General features: G+C 46.5%; 1 protein-coding gene across 3 annotated transcripts in view; it reads right to left on the reverse strand.

The window, feature by feature from the left end:
* Nucleotides 1-21,909, reverse strand: part of GRIN2B (glutamate ionotropic receptor NMDA type subunit 2B) — a 224,606-nt gene extending 202,697 nt beyond the window's left edge. Inside the window, exons 1-2 of one of the 3 annotated variants that reach the window (XM_021552888.3) lie at nucleotides 21,743-21,909; nucleotides 20,528-20,975 (exon numbers count right to left, since the gene is read on the reverse strand). The gene's annotated coding sequence lies outside the window, so the exon portion shown is untranslated. Of the gene's footprint in view, nucleotides 1-20,527; nucleotides 20,976-21,284; nucleotides 21,458-21,742 lie in introns of those variants that run through there. The other 2 variants (XM_021552890.2, XM_021552889.3) reach the window with 2 other exon arrangements.
* Nucleotides 21,910-23,226: the final 1,317 nt, after the last annotated feature.

The following is a 23,226-nucleotide window of genomic DNA, read 5'->3' on the forward strand; positions in this document are numbered from 1 at the left end:
AACATCCATTCAGTAACATTGGTTGGTCCTGTCTCCCTCACGCCTTCAAGCCCACTGGTGTAGAGGGGATATGTCCCATGCCAGAAGAAATGTGAAAATAAGAGGCTAATGTTTTACCAGATGGCTTCAGACTTGTCACAGCCAGGAGAGAAACATACTTGAAAACCCTGGCCCCGGCACTACCCGTCATCTCCTGGACTAGTAGTGCAGGACAGCTGGAGCTGCTGGGGCTGAATGCCAGAGAGATGACAGGAATGTGGAGCAGCAGTCACACAGGGCAAACATGGAGGCAGTAAGAACCACAGGCTCCCTCTGGGACTGCAATGACATGTTCAGCACACAACACATTTAGAGCAAGAGCAGTGGAAAGGATGCACGTACCAAAGAGTCAAGGGAGCAGGATAACAAAGAGTCAAACCATCTGATCACAGATTACAATGAACAGCATCAAAGCAAGACAAGCAGTGTGTGAAAGAAGGGCAAGGTCTAGGGAAGGTTCTGCAGCATAAAACATGCAGAGCACCAGCCTCCCTGCAGAGTTCACCTGCCCAGAAGACTTTACTCTCCCCAACCCAGCATCAGCCCAGAATGACCACTAGTGGCAGTTCTAATCTTCACAGAGCCCCTGTAAAGGACCTTAGACATCATGCCTGAAAACTCAGAGGACCACCAGACAACTGTACTTTGTACACGTGAAATCTTTGTACTTGTGAAACCTGTACCTGTTGTCCAGCACTTGAAGGAAGCAAAGGAAGATCCTTGCCTTTTCCCTACTCTTTGCTGTGTTCCAGGAGACAACCCTCTGCTATTACAGAAAATACCATCTGATGCTGAAACCTCACCTAGAGATACCCCTTTCTTTTTTTTATAACCTTCACCAGATTTTTGGTTCTGATGGGCCTCATCCCAGCACCAAGGTGTCAGCCAGATGTCAGCACAGCTGACACAGAAGTCTACTGCAACTGCTGGGACAAGGGGATCCCATGGGGATGGATGTGACCACACTTTCAGTTGGATGACTGAGCCCATGTACCCTTTTCCTACAAAATTTTAGCCAGAAGGGGACTAAAAGGAAAAGGACTGCCCCACAGTGACAGTCACAGAGCAGCCAGCAGATGTGCTAACAGTAAAGCTAAAGTCCTTGCAGATAGAGCTGCATCATAGAGAGAGGGATAACAGAGACGCTTTGCCTTTTCTTGTCTTCAGGTGCTTACTACTCCCCAAAAAGCCCATCAGCCTGCGCTCTTCCTCTAGCAATGCACACTTTTCCAAGGAGGTGGCCATGCACAGCTAAGTGCAGGCAGTCCCTCCACCCCATCACAGGCTGACATCTATGCCAAGTGCAGTGCACGCACCCACATACTCATGAACAGTGATCAGAGAAAGCTGATAAAAGCTAAGGGAAAGGGAACAGCAGGGCAGAGAAAGGGAGGACAAGAAAAAAAGTTAAGAAGTGAGAGGGACGGTGAAAAGAAAGGATAATAATGGGAGAGAAAGTGGAAAGGGAGTTACTTTGCAAGCGGTAGCTAAAAATCTCCCAACGTTTACAGCAAATGATGCATGAAATACACTGTCAGAAATGTGATGCCCAGAACCTATTGCTGCTAAATATTTAATCTGATTGGCAGGGAGCCGTTAAAACCTCAGAGTCTGTATCTCAAGCTTCTACAGAGCAACAGGTAAAGTAAATACATCAACATGTAGTGATTCACCATGGGTGTCACCAATCTTTCCAACCTGCAGCACTTGGCAGGGAAAAATGTTGTCACTGGATATTAGCAACATTAGAAACAGGCTAGAGGAAAAGTGCTGTTTATGGACTTTGGCTCCCACTGCAAACCAGAGAAAATGGGAAGGTGGATATGCCAATTGTCTTCTTTGGAAATTAGAACACACGCGCTGCTGCAAAGATTTCACACAATGCAGTTCACATCCCTCAAGCACTAGAAAGTCGTGGAGAAGCGTGGTACACCAATGCTGCAGTTCTACTGGCTCACACGTCCCTGCATGTAATCCCTGAAGCCAATCTGCAGGCACACCAAAGGCTGCCTCCAGCAATCAGCTTCCACCGTCTGCTGAGCATGAAGCAGGTCAGAACGTCCTGCACACGTCTCCTAATGCCAGCACCAAGAATGCAGCAGGGCAGCTGGGTGCAGGCAGGTGCAGCCCTTCGGGGTAGGAAACCTGATCAGCTGCTGCTGCTGCATGGTGAGGGGACACAGGGCAGCCACCTGCTAACAGGGGCTTGCACACATGAATGCTTACACACCCAGTGCAGTGTCCCCCTTTGCTGACTCTACCCATAAACCTTTCAGAGGCACTGCTGTCCATGTCAGCTCTGGTGTCCCTAAGCCAGCAGCTGAGCTGGGTCTGTGTTCCCAAACAGAGGCTTCTTAGAGCTTTGTAGAGGAGGAGGATTGTGTTTAGACATAGCTTATGCAGTTTAAAAGTACAACTCCATTCTGATTTGAAGTCAAGCTTGGCCACTCAGAGGTAGTCTGGGGAAAGAAACAGACTTCCTTTACAATAATTTTGTATTGTTCAAATCCCCTCAGTTCTAGAATGAAGCCATTTAGAGTGTTGTTTATATAGACATAATGTAACATTTTAGATTTTCCAGAACTAACAAAAGTAAAAACATTCTGCTCTGCTATAGTGAGTTTCAGACCAAGTTACTCACCACCATTCAATACTCCAGCAACAGGAGTACAGCTCTTCCTAAGAACTCTGCAGGTCCAGGGCATGTGGCTGACTCAGTGCACTGGCACTAACAACTTACAAACTGCATGGCCAAGTAGCTACCTTCCAAAAAAAGAATAAAGATATATAAATAAATGCATAAGTGGAAAATCATTACAGAAATCAGGAAAAACCAATATGCTCAATACTTGTTTAAGAGGATATGGGATTTTACTGTATCCAAACCCCACATCACATAAAACATCTGCAAACCTAACACTGGCTGCAGAGCATTGGAAATCTGGGATGAGGGCTTCACAGGTAAGAGATCACTGAGATCTTCTCTAGGCACAGATCTTGCAGATCATCCAAAAGATTTGCCAGCATAAATCTCCCATCATATTCCCCTGCCTGTTTTTCTGGTTGCTTTGCTGTCCCTGTTGCAGATGTTCAAGGAGCTGACTTCATCAGAATATGCTTTGTGAAGTGCTTTTCTGCTCTGTATGGTGCTTTTGTTTGCTTGCTTTCTTTCAGTAAGTGCCAAATCACTGAAGAATGCCAAGGCTAAAGCTCTGAAAACTAGGACCAAGTAAAGCGTAAGTATGACTCTGTGGCATCATCAGCTGAAAAGTGACACCTCACAAGCACAAAAGGAAGTGTGACTTCTGAATACAGCTGTACAGTGTTCATCATCCCAGATCACAGCAGCACACATAGGCTAAGTGACTTGCTCATGGGCTCTGACAAATCCTGCTACTGCTTAAGACTCGTCCAAGCCCAGCTTGCTAGGCTTGCGAGAAGGTACCGTGGGCAGCTGGCAAGGCAGGAGACCTGTGCCTGCATTTCAGTCACTCCAGCTGACAGCCTGACTTGCTATCCTCAACCACCATTGAAGGTGGGCTTGCCAGACCACTGAACTGCTGCAGGAAGAAAACTGCCGGGGCAAGGAAGCAAAATGACTTTACTGACCACAGCTCTTGATTAAAAGCTAATTCATGGAACAGTCAGGTAGGAGAACCCTGATGACGTGCTTCCTATCTTTACCACAAATTGAGTCTTCCCCGTAGCCCAGGACAGCACAGCCCCATACTTGCACACAGTGCTTCAGCCTTTGCCTTAAAAACTGCCCTTACAAACTTGCAACAAGAACCCATTTCTCTGGTACTGAGCTCCTGTCACTCTTTGAGATTCCTCTTAAAATTGCCCAGGAACTAACTGTGACACCAGGACACAGTCACTGTCCTACAAGGAACTATGCTGAAGCACTTATTTTACAAATGGCCTTGCAAACAGGTATAACAAAAGAATATGTTTAGGATGCTCTTCACATCACAATCGACACAGTTATTCACCTAGAGAGGCTAGAGCCACCAGCTGAAATACTGCACCAGCTAATGGCTGTTTCTTATCCTCACCTCTTCTTTTCACTTGGAAATGCACTCACTCTTAAAAGCAGATCAGGAAATTAACATTTTCGGGTATAAAATACTTCCATGTATGAAATAGCCTAGCATGTGAAAATGGGCTTTATATGAAAAATGTGCAGAATTTTATAAGCACAACTAGATGAGAAATACAGTGATAAGAGCTCTTGCTTCAAATTTTCCCATGCCTGTCAAAATGAAGAGATACAGAACTGCACACTTTTTTTAACTAATTAGGCTATTTTATTCCTCAAAAAAAAAAAATCATACCAAAGGGGCAAAAAAACCCAGCTAATCCACACTTTGTTGGAACTAATTCCTCATTGCATTTTTTTAAGAAGTGTCCATTTCCTCCACAGACCCTCCATTGCAAAAGACAGCACTCAAACAGATCTATAATCAAAGAAAATATAAACAGAAATATTAATAAACTTGCTAATACACATGATACACATACAAAACCTGCAAGAAAAGGCACCACAGCTGTATCTTGTTCAGAAGCTCAAGAAGATTTTAGAGGCTCCAAAATTACATGAAAATTTACTGAATCAAGATCAGTTTCACAATGCCTGTGTGATAAACAAGTGTCTCATGTCACCCCTGGCCATCTACATTCCTATCAATTCCTCCACCCCTCCTGACCTCTTTGTCACCCAACACTCAGGCTTCTTCTTCATACAGGTCCTGCTTTTCCCAGCTTCAGTCAAGGGCTCACTTTCTTCTAGATCTGCCCTTAGTGACTAAAATTAATAATTGGCCCCTGTCCTCTCTTTATAGCAGTCCTTTAAAGAATTGTTGTTTGGTTTCCACTCAGTTACCTTTCCTCTAGACTGAACATGTTTGGCTCTCTCAGCATTTCTTACAGGTGTCATCTACCCCACCCCTGTAGAACGCTTGCTCCCACTGCACCCTGCAAACTATCTTTTTGGAAACACTGCACTCTGACATGAATGCAACACTACACATTCACAGATAAAAGGAGAGGGGAGAAACTACCTATGGGTCCTGCAAATCAGAGGGGGAGGACTTCTGTGGGAACACCACACCCGTTTCCTCTTCTCCAGGAGAATTCTGGACACTACTTGTATCAAAGCTTCATGAGTCCACCACCACTTCCCTGGAAACAGTACTTTAGCCTCTGCCACATTTCACAGCAGGAACTGTGCTGTCTATTCAGTGCTTTCTTTTGTTCATTTGCTGCTATTGTTTGGCTACAGCCACTTCTCAGTCTCTGGTTCTACACAGCTCCTGTAGCAGTGAAGAGCAGGCATCTGACCAACAACCCCTCTGACAACACTACACAATCCCTCATTCTAGTTCTCTCTCCTCTCTGTTTACACTCTTAAGCACACACTTTAAGGCAGTCATCACATCTCTCTTTTAATTGTCATTTGGCCAAGCTAAATGTAATTAGTTACTTTAATCTTCCCTCTTAGATCAATCCCTCCAGCATTTTAATCATTTTTGTTGCTCCACTGAATTTGTTCTAATTTGCTGCCATCTTTGGGGCACTAAGTTCTCCAGAAATTAGACTAGGTACACTCAGATGAGGCTCCTGAAGAAAACATGACTTGAAATGTAAAGAAAACATTTCCTGGCTTCAAGACAGAACAGTTATGTTTATGCAATCCAGAAATCACATCAGCCTCTTTGATGCTGCATTGTACTGTGAGAGCATATCTCATTTGCTAACCAGTATAACCCCAGTGTCATTTCTAGCATTACTGCTTTCCAGGGGTGTACCTCTCATCTCTACTTTCTTTCCAAGCACAGTCTGATTTTAACTCCTACTATTCAATTTACTATCCACTCTGTTAATCCCCAAATCCTATTCTGAGGTATGACTGCTTAGCTTGCTATGTATCTCAAATCTCTTTGATTTCCAGTGGAAATACTCTCACAAAGCAAAGGCATGGGGTTTGTCATCAGAGTAAAGTCAAGGTATATCCCTAAATTCACAAGACAATATGGATTATTCACAGTCATGTCCCCATCATCTGTCCCTCACCAAAAATTGCCAAAAGGTTTTTCAAGGGCTTCAGTTTGCTTTGGTGGTGACCAAGGCTGGGCTGATTGTGGGTGATTGTGGCTGGGTGTGACAGCCTTGCTGTTCTCAGAAAAAGCAGTGGGCCCTGGAGAAGCAGGCAAGGCCCTGTGACAACAATTGGGAGCACTGAGCAGGTGCTGCTTAAGCATCACTCCAAGGTACATTCTGTACACTGCCTTTCCCTGTGCACACCCTCAAAGTGGGCACAGCACCTTCCCAATAGTCTGAACATCAGCTTACTCCAAACAGTGCTGCCTAAGCCTTCCCTCCTCCTTCATTCCAAAGAGGGGGGAGGTGGGAGGCTACTTCAAAGTCTTTCTGTGAGACATATTTGTGCAAAGCACACCAGATGCTGCCTGAGCAGCAAGTAGTCATAGAAGCAGGACCTGGGTGCAAAGAGTATTTTTTAGGATGCAAAGGGAAAAAAAAACCCTTTCCCTCCTCCAAAATTTCTTCTTATGAAATCCCTTTCAAAACTCTTCCCCTAACACTCCAGCTCCCAGACACCAGAGCCTCCAATAGCTCCCAAAGTATTTCAAAGGCACTGTGACACAGCAGCTTTGTCTCCCCAGCCACACTAACCACCTGCAGGACTGCCCTGGCCCTAAGCTGTGCCTTATAGAATAAAGTCCAGTTGGGCTTGTCCAGACTGTAGGAGGAGAAAAGAAGATGAAAGAACAAGGGAAAGGTGGGGGTGAGTGGGGAGCTTGCCCTGGGCAGCATTGATTCACTGCCTCCACGGCTGCCCAGCTCCATGGAGGAGAGGCTGCTGAACCCTGCCCAGCTTATAGCTACAAGGCAGCTGTGGCTTAGCAGTGTCTAAATGAAGTGGATACTCTATCTCTCACTGTGCCTACTCCCCTTCTGATCTGGGACCCAGATGAAGGGTGCACATCTACCACACAAAGTGGGTTGTAGCATCAGCTTCCCTCTTCAAAGAAAAGACGTCCAAAATAAAGCAACAGCTATTCCCTCCCACCCTCTCCCATGAGTATGTACTGCCAGTGTGGGTAAACGTGTCAGCTCTCTCAGCCCTTAATGGTCCAGGTTTTAGCAGGACCAGAATGCAATTTACAGTGAAAGTTCAACAAGGTGTATAAATCTGTCTTTTGGCCACAAGCTATTCTCATAACCCCTGTCAGCCCACTTCCCCCTCACCAGCATCAAGAGAAGGTTTTCTGATTAACTTTCCAAACTCAGAAAAGACAAAGGAAGCTAAGCACAACTCAAGTCACTTGAAAAGCCACAACATGTGTGAATTGGCTGGATTCATGACAGTTGTTAGCACCACGACAAAAATCTTTATAACAGAATCCATCTTAGCAGAGAGAAAAAACATAGTGGGTTGCATAAAAATACAAAACTGCATCCATCCTTTGTATGTTCAGAAAACATGAGATGGCACAGATGCACACATACATCTTCCCCACACTTTGCACTTACTTGAAGCCCAAGGGTCATCCTGCAGGAGACCAGTGTGCATCTGGCTAAAAAGAAAGACCAGACTTATGCATCTATCTAAAGTGGAGGAGCTCCATCCAAAACACCTGACCGTGGATGGCCGCTTTCTGCCAAATCCTGATCAGCATCTCCTAGACCAGCTCAACCAGGATGGGGGTTGTCAGCTTAGCTTCACCTAACTGGGAGCTGACTATGGCCAAGAGAAAGCTTAGTGGGGCTTTTACTTTCCCAATCTAGCACATGACAAGAAGATTCCCAATTACATCTTCTCCAGCCCTCCAGTTTTGCACTGAGGAACTCCATCCATTCAGTGCACCACAAGTTCTGGTCCAGGTTCTACAGCTGTTCCCCAGTATGTTCTTCTGTTTACTGGTACGAATGTTTCATGTCTCATTCCCAGTTATAAGAGGCACAGCTTAACATCCTCCTCCCAAGTTAAGTTTACCTTCTCTTTACATTACTATTCTAATCTTTCATGCAACATATAATCTCCAGATTATTTTATCCAAGTTCTATATTTCTTTGGCTGGTGTAATAAATGTGGCATTTCAGTAAAGGCAAGATTCAAGCGAGTCTTTTGCATAGAAACTATTTAAACCCCAAGGCTTCAACTAAATAACACACAAAGATTTGTCCTACGCAGGAGGAGCACTGGACCAAATAATTTTGCCACTAAATATTTAGACATCATCTAAGGAAATTTGAAACTTTGAAGAGCATTTAAGTTTTGAACGCCTTTTTTTTTCCCTCTCCCTCTGGATCTCTGACCGTAAAATCAAGTTCTAGGATTTTTCCATCCAGTTTTGTCCTGCAGCTTTAAAACCCTTTTATATTACTCTTTCAAAGTAGTTCATATTATGAGAAAACACAATTAATTTGCTTTAAAAGTCATGAATTTTGTTCAGATGGAAATTTCAACTATGCCAAATAACAATCATTTTAAGCAGTTCTACCAGAGACCATTGATTTTTCTCTCCCAGGCACAGTCCATGAAGATTTGGGGGAGCAAACCTGACATAACTTAATCTGATCCCAAACTGAATGTCAGCTAGATTCTATACCTACTCCTTTTTCATACTGTGGGAAAAGCAATATATTACACAGTCAAGAAAACACCTGAAAACTTTAATGGAAAATAAGTGTTTAAGAATCTGTTGGATCCTTATAATTATGCTATTTAACATTTGAGAAAAAAGGAAATCATCAGATACAAGGACAAAAAAATAAAACCTTTTGTATTAACATGAAGCATTAATGCAGCATTCATTGCAGGCACTGAAAGAGCAGCCTAGACAGTACCTAAATAGCTCTTTATGATGCCCCTCCAGTGACAAAAGTGAACAAGATTATAAACAAAAACACTTCAAAATTAAGCTGATTCAAATAAATATTGGAAGCCCTTGTGTCTCGTATCACAGAGCAGACATCCAAAGTCAGTCCAGTCTGATGCTGAATCCACAACCAATACCAAGATTCCCCATTTCAAATGGACAGTGCAGACAGGCTCTGGGCTGCAGCTGCACCCTTGTACAGGTACACACTGCAATTTGTCATCCACAGTTGCTGAACTGCACTATCACAGAAGACTGTCAGTTCAGAGGACACACAGATTTCTGTATTACCCTGTGCACTTAAAAGGCCACAGACTGTCAGGGCAAACCTTCTCTCTAATTTTCTGGTTTATTTATTATGCTTCATCATGCAAGCAGTATTTTCTTAGGAAAGATGCGCTTTGATGAAGATGGGCAATGCTTCTAAATGCATGCAGGAAAAATGTACTAAGACATCTAATAAGATGGCATTCTTAAACTAGCTCCCTCCTGGGACACAGTGGTGTTACAAGCAGCAAGCCCTGGCTCATCTCTCCTTAGCCTGTAACATCCAGAGAAACAGGTCTCTGTGGGATGCCACAGACCAGCCTATACCTGGTCATGTCAACAGACCTCATGCACCAACTTGCCACTGTGTGGTTTGAAAGCAAGGTCTGAGAAATCCATAAATCGCAGCTCAGCTCACCTAAGGAGACATTGGTGTTACTTGCAAATTCAAATCACCTTTGAGAACCATTACATTGGGCACAGACCAAGGAATCTCCAGGCCTTCACGTTCAAAAAGAGATGGACTATCAGGTATACAGTCTTCTTACAGATGGATAACACAAGACAGAGAAATAGGCATTAGTAGATTTTGGATTTCTCCTGGAACATGACTGTTTTCCAAACTGGGTGGTGAAAGAGTAATAATTTAATACACCTCTTTTCTTTTATAACTCCCAACCGAGTACATCCTTAAAATGTGTACATGCAGAACAAAAGAAATAATTAAAAGCTTTTAGAAAGCTCATCTATGTAGGCTACCTTTGACCTTAGTCAATAGGGATTAGCTTTTCTAGAGGGCAAGCTGGAGCACATCCATGGTGCTTCTGCTCTACGCTGCCCTTCAAAGAACCTGGTCTTTCTCCACTGACTCCCTGGGGTTCTTCTGGAAACAAGTTTCCCACAACCAGTGTTCACATCTGGAAAACCTCCCCTTTCCATATAAAAGTCAAACATCTCACCAAGCTTATAAAAGCAAATGTATAACAAACTATGAAAGGGGATCTACTGAGGGATATGAACTGCAACAATGAAAATCCCACGTGATTTTAAAGACCTGGAGACAATTGTAAAGAGCTACCTGCACATTATAGGAAACTATAAAAATTTTCATTGGAGCAGTAACTCTGGTTTCCTCTCACAGAGTCCATAGTTCTCATCCCTCATCCTTAGTTTAAGAGCACTTGCTTGAGGATCAGGTCTTTGTTTCCCAGGAATTCACCTCCTTATGTCACTTTATTCCCCACCTGGAATCAGCACGGGAGTTCAATGCTAAATGAAACATTTTGTTGTCATGTCACCAGGAAAAAACAAATGCCTCCAAAGCAGAACAAGAACAAACCTGCACTGACTAATTTGGAGGAAGAATTAGCTCCCAGGTCTCCCATGTCTCAGAGGACTCCACTGCCTCCAGGCTACAGAACCTGTGCCTCCATTTCGTTCATGCTGAAATAAATTCTCTTTTTATAAGTAATTACTTTGTATTGGGCCAAAGAAACAAACTACCTCCACAGCCCAGTCGTTCAAGCACTCCCACTCCAGCACAATGAATAGGCATTTATATAAAGTAGAACAGTTCCAACTGGAAAAATTCCAACTGAGAAAGCATTACTGCAGAGGACCCAGTAGTCTGAGCCCTCATCTTGGCTAGGACAACCTTAGGGACAAGTCCCCACTTCTAAGTATGCAGAATAAGGATGTGTCATGCAAAACCCTGTTAGCTTTCTGCCCACCAGGCTGCTAGCTATTCTTTTCTCTGTTTTTTCATGAAAACACATCAAACACTCTAATTAAGCTCAGTGCAGAACTAGCAAAACCTCTGAAATTACTTTTTTGTTGTTGGGCAATTAACCCATTTCCAAACCCCTTCCATCAAAAACATTAATCATATTCTCTAATGTCAAAAGCTGAAGTCAGGAAATCGATCTGTCCTAACAAAAAACGCCCTAACAAAAAAAAAAAAAAAATAATACAACACTATTAAGGCAAGGCATGTCATGAAACAACCCTCATCTCCTATGCTCCTATGCATCTTCTGGTCTCTGAAAGTTATTATGCCCTCCAGTAAGAAAAGGGCCATTGCACAGAAAGGGTTGGTCATGTATGATACCCTCTGTGACATCCAGTTGCTGCTTCAGAGAGCACCAAGGTACAGGCACTCAGTTCCTGCAAAGTTCTCCAAGTCCTGAAGTTCAGAGAGCCTTGGAATCCCTTTACTCTACATAGAAACAGTGCAAATTAAAAATGTTTAATGCACAATCCTTGGCTTTATCTCTCTCTGAATCTCTGGTTTGAAAGTTCACAAACTTCCAAACCAGGGATTCAAAGTGCTCTCTGCAAGAGCCACTGTATATTTCAAGGCAGCCATCCCACAGCTATCCTGTTTTTCTAAACTACTTAATTTTTGTCTCCTCCTGTTTAGGGTACCAGTGTCCCATCACCTAATGAAATTATTGCAATTTCTTTTCTGGGATTCTATTTATACTTTCACGGCATTTACCACTGTTTCTTTCAGACTGATTCTTAAAAGCTACCTTCCAGAAAGACAGTACCACAGACCACATCCACACTGATTTTATACTTTTGACTTTCAACACTTCAGAACACTATCAATATAATTTCAATTATATATGATGGTCACCTTTTCAGTAATAAATTAGAGGGTAATTTCAAGTTGCACCAAAAACGTGGCGAGCTGAAAGGGAGAGACTATGAGAACAGATTATGTCATTCTGTCGCTTTCATTAGATTCTCCCTTGGGGATTGTCAGCCTCTGATGTTTCAGCTTGCCTCTGCCGAAACACACGTCTGACAGGAGGGAATCTCCCCTGAGATACTTAGGCTACTGACTACAGCAGCCAGCAATAATAGAGAATTATAGAGGAGGAGAGAGAGGGGTGCAGGGATATGCAGATCCTTCCCACGTGCTTTCCATACAGGCGTATGCCTACGTGCAAGTAGCCGCGAGTTAGTGCATTCTAGTGCATTTCCTCTGCCACAATGCACTTCAAATGCATTCCTAAGCAAAGCCTTAGCAATCCAGCTGTGTACAATTAAACAACATCCTGCTTTACCTAGCACAAAGAGCTAGCAGCAACCCTTCCTCCATCCTCTTCCTGGAGCAGGTGGCAGCATCCTGACACCTCTCCATGCAGCACTGGAGCCCTTCTTCTCACTGCACAGGCTTCAAAACCACTGCTGTGAAGAGCTGGAATTGCCCTTGGCTTTAGGATCCTAGTAGTTCTTCTGCAATTCATTTCCAGGTGGTATTGGTTTAGGACTTTCACCTTTTGCATTCCAATGAGCCACTGTGTACCTCCAGTACCTGGTTTCCAGCTGTGAGTAGCAGAAGTCCCACATGGCACAGGGAAACCATAGTCCCTTGTTATGACAGCTTCAATCTCTAACCTACTTGAGCCCCACTGTGTCCTGTTCATGGCCCACAGCCAGAGGTAACAACATGCGACCACAGCAATCTTAAGCTATCCGTGAGGATATTATGTCTGTCACCTGAAAACAATTTTCTGTTCATTAGGCAATCAGCTGTGATGTAAGACATGGCATTTGCACTAGTAAATTATCATCAGGTTATGATGATAAGACATGAGAGGAGATTTTATTATGACATGAGATTTTATCTGCCTCAGCTGGCTTCAAGTAGCCATCTCACTTCCTAGTCTGTTTTGAAGTAGTGAATTTAGTAGTTTTACATTTGTTTCCTTTTGAAAAATCCTCCAAATTCTTCAGAGGTCATACATGCAAGAAACTACATCCATGTGAGAGAGTTGTATATATTATCTCCCAAAAGAGCATGGCAACCTCAACTAAGAGATTAGGAGAAGAAGCTAAATAAAAATGTGAAGTCTAAGTATAATAAGAGAGCATATTGTGTCATTTCCTCCATTTGAGTCTGAGTGTGTCCTGGACACCTGTATAGAAAATTCCTGATTCCCACAAAAAAACCCACCAGAGGTCAGGATTACATGCTTGTCACTCTTTTTAAAAATAGTGTAATCCACCAGCAGGGCTGCACCACGGTCACCATTTCTGCTGATGCATAGGAGGATTTACACTGATATAGGCCTCGGGCCACACAGCACATTCCCAATGCTGGCCAAACTCACAATTTCAGAACAGCCCTTTCAGCCACCTTAGCCTCTGGCAGGGGAATATCTATTGACCCAAGGTCAGGAGATCCCTCACAGAACCCACAGCCAGAGATGTTCACCCAAACCCCAAGAAAGCACAGGAAGTTCCTCCAACTCAGCACAGAGAGATGTGACTGCGAAGCCTGGCTAGTGAAGCAATGATCCTCAGAAACCACAATGCTCATGGCTGCCCATATCTCATTTTATCTCCTAGAAGCAGCAAAGAGGAGTAAACACAAGGTGTTTTTAAACTGTATCTCATCTTGCAAGACAAAAAAACGACATCATGCAATAGCAAGGTGTGAATTTTCACATCATTCAGTGTGTGTGACAGTCAACCTCCCCTCCCCTTGCAATACCAGGTTTTGGCACAGTAGCTATTCAGATGCTGTGATAGTGTAAAGCCTTGAAAGCAGTGGCTACAGACAGGTGAGGATTCTGAATGAAAGAGACACTATCTCAATCAAAACAGCACAACTTATCCCAGGATTCAAGAACTGTGCTTGCAAATGCTAAAGCATCATTCACACAAGACATGTTTGTAAGCCTCTCCTGCCCGATTTCTACACTGCAGCTCTTGCCAGTCCCCTGGACAGTATGAGCTGTCACAACCTACCAGAGGTTTTGTAAAGCAGGCATCTTTGGGGAGCTGATACACGCAAGCTGTGCCACCAATTGACACCATCATTTTGACTCCTACAGGTACCATATGAGATTTGTTGCACAGAGCCAAACCAAATCAGGTTCCTCCAATGGGACAGTCTCTCCTACCTGCACACAGGACAAATCAACCTCATTATCTTTCTTCCAAAGTTGTTTGGTTAGGCATGCAAATATCATGATCTCAGGTTCACTGGAGACAGACTTTATTAGATACAAAATCATGATAGTTCAGCACCTACATCTAGCTTTAAATATTGTCAGTCACGGCTAATCTGCCAAATTTATCAGCTCGTCTACTGTCACTAAAACATTAGTTCAGTAAACATTTAATTTGATGTTTAATCTGTATTCTCTCTGCTTCATCTTAAAGTCATTTATTTCCTGATCTGTCCTCTGTGACTAATGAGAATAATTGGCCCCTGTCTTCTTTCTGTAACAGTCTTTTATGTATTTGCAGACAGCTAAGGATCCACCCACAGTTGTCTTTTCTCCAGACTGATCTTCCCTAGGTCTCTCTCATTCTTTCTTTACAGGTCTTGTTTTCTCTGCTCTGTGATCATTGTCTTAGTTCACTCCTGCACACTCCCCCCAGTCCTTCTCTCTCTTAGAAGTGCTGCCCTCAAACAGAACATAGTTTCCTTAGCAGAGCTAAACCACATCTGTAAATAGGTTCTAGACAGATCATTTCACTGTTTTGAACAAGTGAGGATTGTATATAGAGTTCACACATGGGCTGGGCAGTGGGTTTGGAGGAGGATGGTAGCAGTTACACTGCTTAATTCCTTGATCCATGTTCAAAAATCCAGACTGGAAGTACAGTAAGCAAGAACTGTTACCATAACTAAATAGCTACACAAAGTAGAGTAGGCTGACTGCTACCTTGAGAAGAACTTAAGAGTTCGTCACATGGACAGTTAATTGGAGGTGAGCTCCTACAACCCCAAAATGCCAGGGGTGTGCAGAAGTGGCAGAATAATATCCCATGGATTATTCAGGCCAGATAACCTGGTGGCCCTGCACCTGTTTTAGTGGACGAGCAATCAGTACAGATAAGCCACCAAGCATGAAGATCAAATTCACGCTTTTCCCTTTAGAGTGCTTCTTTCCTATAAATGTTTCAGCACAGCCTTGCATACCAATGTTAGTAACACTGTACGTGCTTTGGGAATACAGAAACATCTTCAGTATTCAGAGCTAGCAACCTAACCTTTTACCTGAGCCACTTTCAGTGACTCTTCAGTTCTGAACCTTCCTTGTGGATGGCGTTTGAGGTATAGGGAGTGAATGCTGCAGAGATCTCAGGCTAGTATCCTTTTCACTTTGTGTCAATAACCACTCGCATTCAAAATTTCTTTTCCCCTAGATGTTTCATCAATTCATCTATATTGATATATCTAGGTTATATATATTGATATAAAACATAGTCTTTGCTTCTGTTAGAAAGGGAAGAGAGCCACCCAGCATACTTTGCAGTCTAAAAATACCAGCTGTATTGGGAAGATGAGCTGCACTGAGTCTCAGAACACATACCCTTTCACTCTTCACTTTTTTTTGGTGACCCTGGGTACGGAAAAAGAAGTGTTTTTATTCTTCTCACATGAAGCATATTCGATGTATATGTAAAAATTTTATAAAGAGAAGTCTGTCCCTTCTCCTGTCCAGAATCAGTGTTCTCTTCTGTTTCCAAGAAAACACTGAATAAAAGGCAGCCTTCCCTCTAGAGGTCCAAATTAGCCATGGTTTGAATTGAATTTAAATTTGCACAGTTTGCACACTGCCTTGTGCCATACATTTGTTTCTGAGTGCATAGAGAGGGGATTTTTTTTCTTCTGCAGTGACCTCAGGTACATGGAGACACACTGCTTGGTTTGCACAGATCACCACTGCACTTGGTCAACTTTTACACACACCAGTTCACATTCCGATGTACAATTCTAGCTGGGAGCTTATGGTTTGCAGCTTAAGGAAGCAACAAGCTCCTGAACAATAAAGGATGTGTTTGCTTGGATTTTTTTTCCCAACATGAAAGGTAGCTTTAATATTTAACCTGGTCAGATCAATCTTCTAGTTCCCAGGTACTTAACACCATGGCACTAATTTTGCCAGAGTGAGCACTAGTCCATACCTGCCAGTAACCTTCTTTCCTGTCTTTAGATAAACAGACAAGCAGAAAGGTAGGTCAGAGGGATGGTGGAGCCCCCTTTGTGGTTGGAGAAATGGGTTTTTTAGTTCCCATGACAAGGTATTTTGCCTTGTAAGCAGAAAGCAGAAAGACAAAATTCATAAGAAGGGACAAGGCAGTAGTAGTAGGTGGGCCATGCTTAGCTTCAAATATCTTATATTGCTCTGATTCCCCTTCTACGTATTTCAGTGCTGTGATCTTCAAACTGCCATTTCATTTCACGCAGGGAGGTACCCAAGGCAGCAGCGAGTCTGTCTGACTGCAGCAAAGCGACAGTTAATAAGTTGACTCACTTTGGTGTAAAGACTTCTTGTGGATGGGTGGACAGAGGACAGATCAGGGTAATAGCAGATAACTGATCAGCTGTGCTTCTCTCAACCACTTTGTGCTTTTCTCTCAAGAATAAATAAATATCAAAGAGAGCTAATCACAGAATTGCAGAAGAGTCAGGCAGGCCTAGAGCCCTGATGTCAGGCAGAGTGGATACTATGAGCATTCCATGGTGGCAATCACAATAACCTGAGCCATCTTGCTCGGAAAGATCATCTAGTCCATCTTTCCTATTAACGAATCCTTTTTTTTTTTTTTTTTTTTTTTTTTTTTTTTGTGATTAATTGTGGCTTACAAAAAGAAAACTGTAAAAATTTTAAAAATCCTCTGCATGTTCTCCAGCTGCAAGGTAGCTGTGCTTTGCCACTGCCCACCAAACCACGCTGCTAAGTAGAGTACAGGCAAGGTAGAGCTGCAGCCTCCCTAAAGGCCAAGAAGATTAAACCTCTTGGGATCAGACCGCAGTCTGGACTATGTCATAGGCAGCTTTTGTGCATCCTAAGGATGGGAATGTGGAATAGAGCCCATTGCAGATACAAGCAGTGCTATCTGTACGGTGCTCCCACCCTCTGCCAGCTTGGGAGAATGAAAAACAGCACCAGGAATCAAATCCAGACCTCCCACATGGTACTGCAGAGAGACCGATTCCTGGTGCCAACCCAGGCAATGTGAGTCCAGTGTGGGAATCCAAGCACAGCTCCACAGCTCTGGCACCAGAAGCGAGCAGCGCCAGAAGCACCTGCCCTCTTCCAAACCAAGCACAAGAAACAGCCCCAGCAAGATGAAATATAAATTAATTCTATCACCTTTTACTGTGTAGGTTAGGGTTTGGGGATCAAGTGCTTGTTCATAGGTTGATAGGTCTTTATACAGGGACAGTTGGTAATCCAAAATGAGGATAATACAAGTCAAAGTGTTAGTTATTGGATGGGAATGGCAGCTTGAGATTTTGCCCCTGTTCTGTATTTTCCATCTTTGTGTGATCTCTTGCACAATGTTCTGGTATGTACAGGTGCAACATCCAACAATGCTGGTATCCTGAGACCCTTGCCCAGAATAGGATGGCTGGGTGCTGCTGCTGACATCTTCCTCTGCTCAGCAATGGCCTCTCTGGCACAGGGATCACAACAGGCACCAGGACTGACACAGGCTGAAGTGGTTGGTGCAGCAGGTGTACCAACAGATCGGAGCCCAGGATCCCTGGAAAGAGGAGCTGTGGCTTTCACCATGCTTCCTTCCTTTTCTCTGCTGAGATCTGCCCCTGTGTAACAATGACTGAGCCAAGAGGAAGCTGAAGCAAATCTCACCATCCCCGAGCTATTTCTTGACTCTGCCCTCAGCCTGTCACATTGTGTCCCAACCCGCTCAGACCTCCACCCAGGACTGGGAGACAAGCTGGTGTGGTGAGGGACCCAAGAAAAGCAAGCTATATGGAGGCAACAAGAGCTGCTGCTCTGGGGCGGCGTGGGTGAGCAGCTGAAAATTGCCCACAGCCACACCTCCCCTCCTGCAGAGCACCCTGCACCCACGAACAAACTGCTGCTCTCTACAGAGCTGCAGCTGGGGCACACCAGGTCACCCGAGACAGTAGGGTGCTGTGTCTCTGCTCTGTTCCCCAAGGCCTTGGGGTGTGGGACAGCACCAGCACCCCATGAGCTGGGAATGCTGCATACTCAGGAGGGATCAGCTGCCTCCACACACTGCTTGCAAAGCCTGAGGTAGCTGTGCTTGATGGTGAGGAAAGCAATGGTAGTGGACATCTCCTTTTGCCCATACCGGAGCTTGCAGAGAAGATGAGGAAAAGTCACAGGTAAAGGTAGCAGCCAGAGAGACTGGGCAGTAAAGAGTGAGGATGTGGGCCGGTGCTCCTTAATCTCACGGCTGAGCATCAAAGATTTAGGACCCCTCCCCAAGTCCCTCCTGCCCTGCTCCACCTCTGCATGAGCCTGGCCCAGGTCATGGCAGGGAAGGGCTGTGGCAGGGATGCGGCACCGCTCGGGCCGGGGCCGCGCTGGCGGGGCCGCGCTGGCAGGGCCGGCGGCTGTGGCAGGCAGCGGGCAGAGCTGGGCACCGCTCTCGAGGGGAGCAGGCAGCCTGGCCCCGCTGCCACCCGGGCCAAGCACCCGAGAAAACCTTCCCCTCTGCCGTCCGATGTGCCTGCAAAAGCCGGAGCAGGGACAGAGGGGCAGGGACTCAGCCCACCCTCCCCTTTCCGTGCATCCTCCCCCGGGGTTTGTGCTTTTAGGGGCTCCAGGGCTAAGCGATGGCCGATGAAGGGGGCTACAATCCCCCACCAGTTCAGTGCTGGGGTCCTGGGAAGATCCGGGAGCTGCGAGGCCTGAGAAATTTCTTCGGAAAACGGGGGAAAGGCTCCCACACGCCCTCCTCTCCGCGCAGGTAAACTTTCTACTCCCACTTGCGGCGAGGGAGGGAGAGCTCAGGCAGGGAGGATCCAGGCGCGGGTACCCTGGGAAGCCTTAGATATTTATAGAAGCACAGCCAGAATATGTCAGGAAAGGTGGCTCTCAACCCCTTCACGCGGAACCGCTCCCGGTTTTTAACAATAGGCCCCTCAGAAATGTGGCAGGGAGCTACTGGAAGGATGCAGGCAAAGGAGGCGGTAGGAAAAGCGCGCCCTCGCCTCGGCATGCTCGGGATGCACCAAGGGCTCTGGGTGCCTCGAGCTTGCCCCACCCCGCAGCTGGGCTGGAGGATGATTCCCCCTTCTTCTTCCCTCTGCTGTGGGGAGCGCCTCCCGCTCCTCCTGCCGCCCCCCACCCACTGTCAGGCTTCCGGTCTGGGAGAGGGCTCGGGGGAGCCTGGGCGGGGGGCTGGCGATGCGGGTACGGGTGCTGGGGGTCCGCCCCCGGGGGGGGCAGTGCAGAAGCTCACCCCTGCCCCCTCCTCTCCCGGCGTGGGGGCGAGCAGACCCACGCGTGACGGGCGAAGCGGCGCGGCGGGCACGGGCTGAGGCTTAAAATAACCCCGAGACGTTCAACACCTTGTGCCCGGCGCTCCCGCACCCCCCGGCTCCCTTTGTCTTGCCACCATCTTACGGAAAGACTCACATGTCACGTTACGGTCGGGATGCACCGGTATCTCTCGCGTATCTACAGCCGAGCGGCACGATAGCCATTTTGCATCCCCCCCGATGGGCTGGGGAAGGGGCTGCCGGCGCGGGGACAGGGGGGGCAAGGCGCGGTGGATGGGGAGGGGGAAGGATGGGGCGAGGAGGAGAGGGGCCACGATGCCCGCTGATAGCACCAGGAGGACGGAGATAAATTAAAACACGTGAAGTTGCCTGAATACAGCGCCTCGTAGGTTCAGGCTAAGTCGCTTGACGTGCTTGGACTTAAAATAGCCCTCCACCTCCACGCAAGCAAGCGCACTCGCCCCGGCTCTGGGCGGGCTCCTGCCGCGGTGCCAGGGGCGGCCCCGGCCACTCCCCGGGCCCCGGCCCCCGCGTTAGGCCGCTCACGATCGAGAGGCCGGCGTGGGTTTTCAGTAATGCACCACCCTCCTCGGCAACAAGCGCGTTTCTACGTCCTGTTGTTCCTGACCAGCTCTGCTTTCACATGAAAGCATGGCAAGGAGCCGCTGGACCAGTGAAAAGGAGGAGGCAATTTGCGGGTGGATGGATGAAAATTATTTTTTGTTTTTACCCCATTCCAAAGCCGTGTTCCTCCTCCCGTGTCTCCGCAGACCCCACCTGCCCACCCCTCCAAAAAAAAAAAAAAAAATCACAAGGGACTTTCCCTCAATTCACAGCGTGGTGCCTAAGTCAAACCCTTTAGCCTTCTCTTCATGTCCTATTTGATGAGCCAACAGGGAATCAACATGTCTGGTGAATGCTGGGTTTTTTTTTTTTTTTTCCCCTCTGTCTGCTTCTAAAAGCATCATCTCTAAACCTTTTGTTCTACCGTGAGTGATCTTCCCTGGGCAAACCCGCGTACCAAAATGAGCTGCAAGCAAAACCACAGAAACAGGAATTTCCCTACCTTGGTTTGTAGAAGCAGAACCTCTAGACGGACAGATCAAGGGAGAGAGCATGTTGGGAATGTCCAGTCTCCTCTTCTTGCTTGCATATCCACATAAGAAGAATAAGGGTCGGGGGCAAACGTGGGGGAATGAGTTAAAAAACAATCCTATTTGGCTGTAAAAAAAATAGAGGTTTCTTTGTGGCAATCTTGCGTCTTGAAGCGGTGCAAATTCAAAAGCTGGAGAGAATCACTTCAGAGGATATTCAGCGCGAGTGGTGAGGATCGTCAAATGCAGGTTCCAGAGTAAGCATTCCTTTCGCCTTTTTAATAATTATTCTTATAATTATTCTCTCTCTCTTTTTTTTTTTTTTTCCCTGGAGCCCTAGTGGAGGAGGTTGTGTTTAATGCAACTGGAGGTCGGTGCCGTTCTTCTGTGAAGCATGATTATCCTCAAAGCGTCCCCTTCCTGAAGGGAAAAATAAGCATCAATTTTGTATTAGAGGGATCTGAAGGGGATAGAAAACGCTCCCCAACAAAGACATTAATATATTGAGAAGAAAGGAAAGCAAAACGCATTTCCTAATAGTGCACACAAGCGGAATTTAAAAAAAAAAATTAAAAAAAAACAGCTGGCACGAGTCTATAAATAATTCAGATACGGGCTGACTACACCATTCCCGGGATAGGCATGCACACGAGACGAGAAAGCGGGCGCGATGTGAATCGCGGAGAGAAAGCGGCTCCCCCCCCCGCGGCCCCCTCCCCATGCACGCACAGCATTTCGCCCACCCCCGGGCCCAGCCCCCGAGGGCTGGCGAGGGCCGTGCCCACCCCTCTGCAGTGCTGCCGGCACCGCTGCCCGCCGCGCTCGGCTCCGCGGGCAGCGCGGGCGCGCCGGGCGCACACACACGCATAGCACCGCCACGGGGGTGGGTCGCACTGCGCGCCCCCCGCCTCCTTCGGCCCCGCCAACACAGCCCTCGGCTCTCCGGGCTTTGCTTGGGCTCTTTTAATTTTTTTTTTTATTTATTTTTTTTTTTTTTTTTCTTAGGGGTGGGTGGATGGCTGGGAGTGTCCCCACCACCACCTCCTCCAGCACAGCCGGACAGGGTTTACAGCTATGCAGGCATTTATTTAATGAAGCCGCAGATATTTATTTCTTTCACCCTCCTTTCTGGCTCGGTAAAAGATTCACACTTAGAACTGTCATAAAATCCAGACCCACATACATACCAGCAAATCCTGCTTCAAGCACTCGGGCTGCTCTGAGTAGCTACTGCCCCCCTCTCTGCCTGCAAGGCTGATCCGCCTCAGACATGCTCAACTTCTTCATTCTCTTCTCTGGTACTGCCCGGGTGGGAGATGAGGGGCGGGGAGGTGGAAGTGCTCAGAGCATCACTCTAAAAATACATTAAAAAAAAAAAAATCTCTGCAATATAAAAGCTCCGAGAATGCTTCCCGGAGGCGGGGAAAGCATGGGAAGGTGAATTAATAAAGCAGCTTAATAATTAATAATAATTAAATATACCCGCGGAAAATGGTGAGGAGGGGGAAATATCAAAGGGCGGGGTGGGGGAAACGGAGGGAGAAAACGAGGAGGAAGGACAGCACGGGCAACGGGAGACCAACCCCTGCCCACTGCCGGAGGGCGCAGCTCCCGGCCTCCGGCGGGGGCGGAGGGGAGCCCGCGCCGGGCGGCACCTGTGCCTCCGGCCGAGCCGGGGCCGGGCCGAGCCGAGCGGGGCCGGGCCGGGCCGGGCCGAACCGCCGCCGCAGCCCCGCGGGGACCGCCCGGGGCTCCCTGCGTCCCGCGCCCTCTCGGACCGCGACCCGCATCTTTGGAAGCAACCGAGAGTAGGAATGCTTAAAAAAATGCATTAACAATAAGCATAAAATAGTAATAATGAGAAGAAAGGAACGGGCACCCAGCCAGCAGGCAGGCAGCAGAATTGGATCCAAACGAAAAGAAAGCAGTGAGAGCAGAGATAACACTAATATCCAAATTGGATACTCCACAATTAAGCCCGGTGCTTTAATTGCTATTCTCAGAGCCCCTTGGAAGCTAAGAAACGTGAAATCAGCCTGAACAGAAAGGAACTCGTCTTCATCCTCATCCTGCCCTGCCTATGGATGCCTGCACCCTTGCAGCCCATGGTGCTCTCACTGCAGGAGGGCAATCCACTCCGTGGTCACAGATCCATCCCTGTCCCCTTCTGTGTCATGGGTGGCCTGAGTAGAGCCCAGCCATCTACCCAGAGAATGGCTTTAGGGTAAGTGTTGCCCCCTCCCAGGAAAAGCCAAATTGGGTAACAAAGCAAACCCCTTCCAGGAGGAAGTGTCAAGTGCAGCCTTCAGCATTGTGTAGTCACTCTAGGGTTGAAAACACGCATCATGCCAATGTCTGAGTCTTGGAAGAAGATTTGTAAGAGCTCAGACAGTCCTTGGTGACACCCTAGAAACAAGAGCACTGAGGAAAGCCCTCCCCATGCTTCCCTGCCAGCTACACTTGTCCTGCAGGAAATCAGACCCCAGGCCAAACATCACATGCTCTGCTTCAGTGATGTCTGCTGCTGCAGATGCAGACTGCATTGTCCAGCCTTTGCATCCCTCTCACTGAAAGCAACCTCCAAGGAACACACAGTTGCGTGGACCTACTTAGCATTCTCTACGTCCAGGAGCCGTGAGGAAGATGCTGCTCAAAAGACAGGCAAGATCCC

This window comes from Lonchura striata, chromosome 5 (assembly GCF_046129695.1).
Source record: "Lonchura striata isolate bLonStr1 chromosome 5, bLonStr1.mat, whole genome shotgun sequence".
Taxonomy (NCBI): Eukaryota; Metazoa; Chordata; class Aves; order Passeriformes; family Estrildidae; genus Lonchura; species Lonchura striata.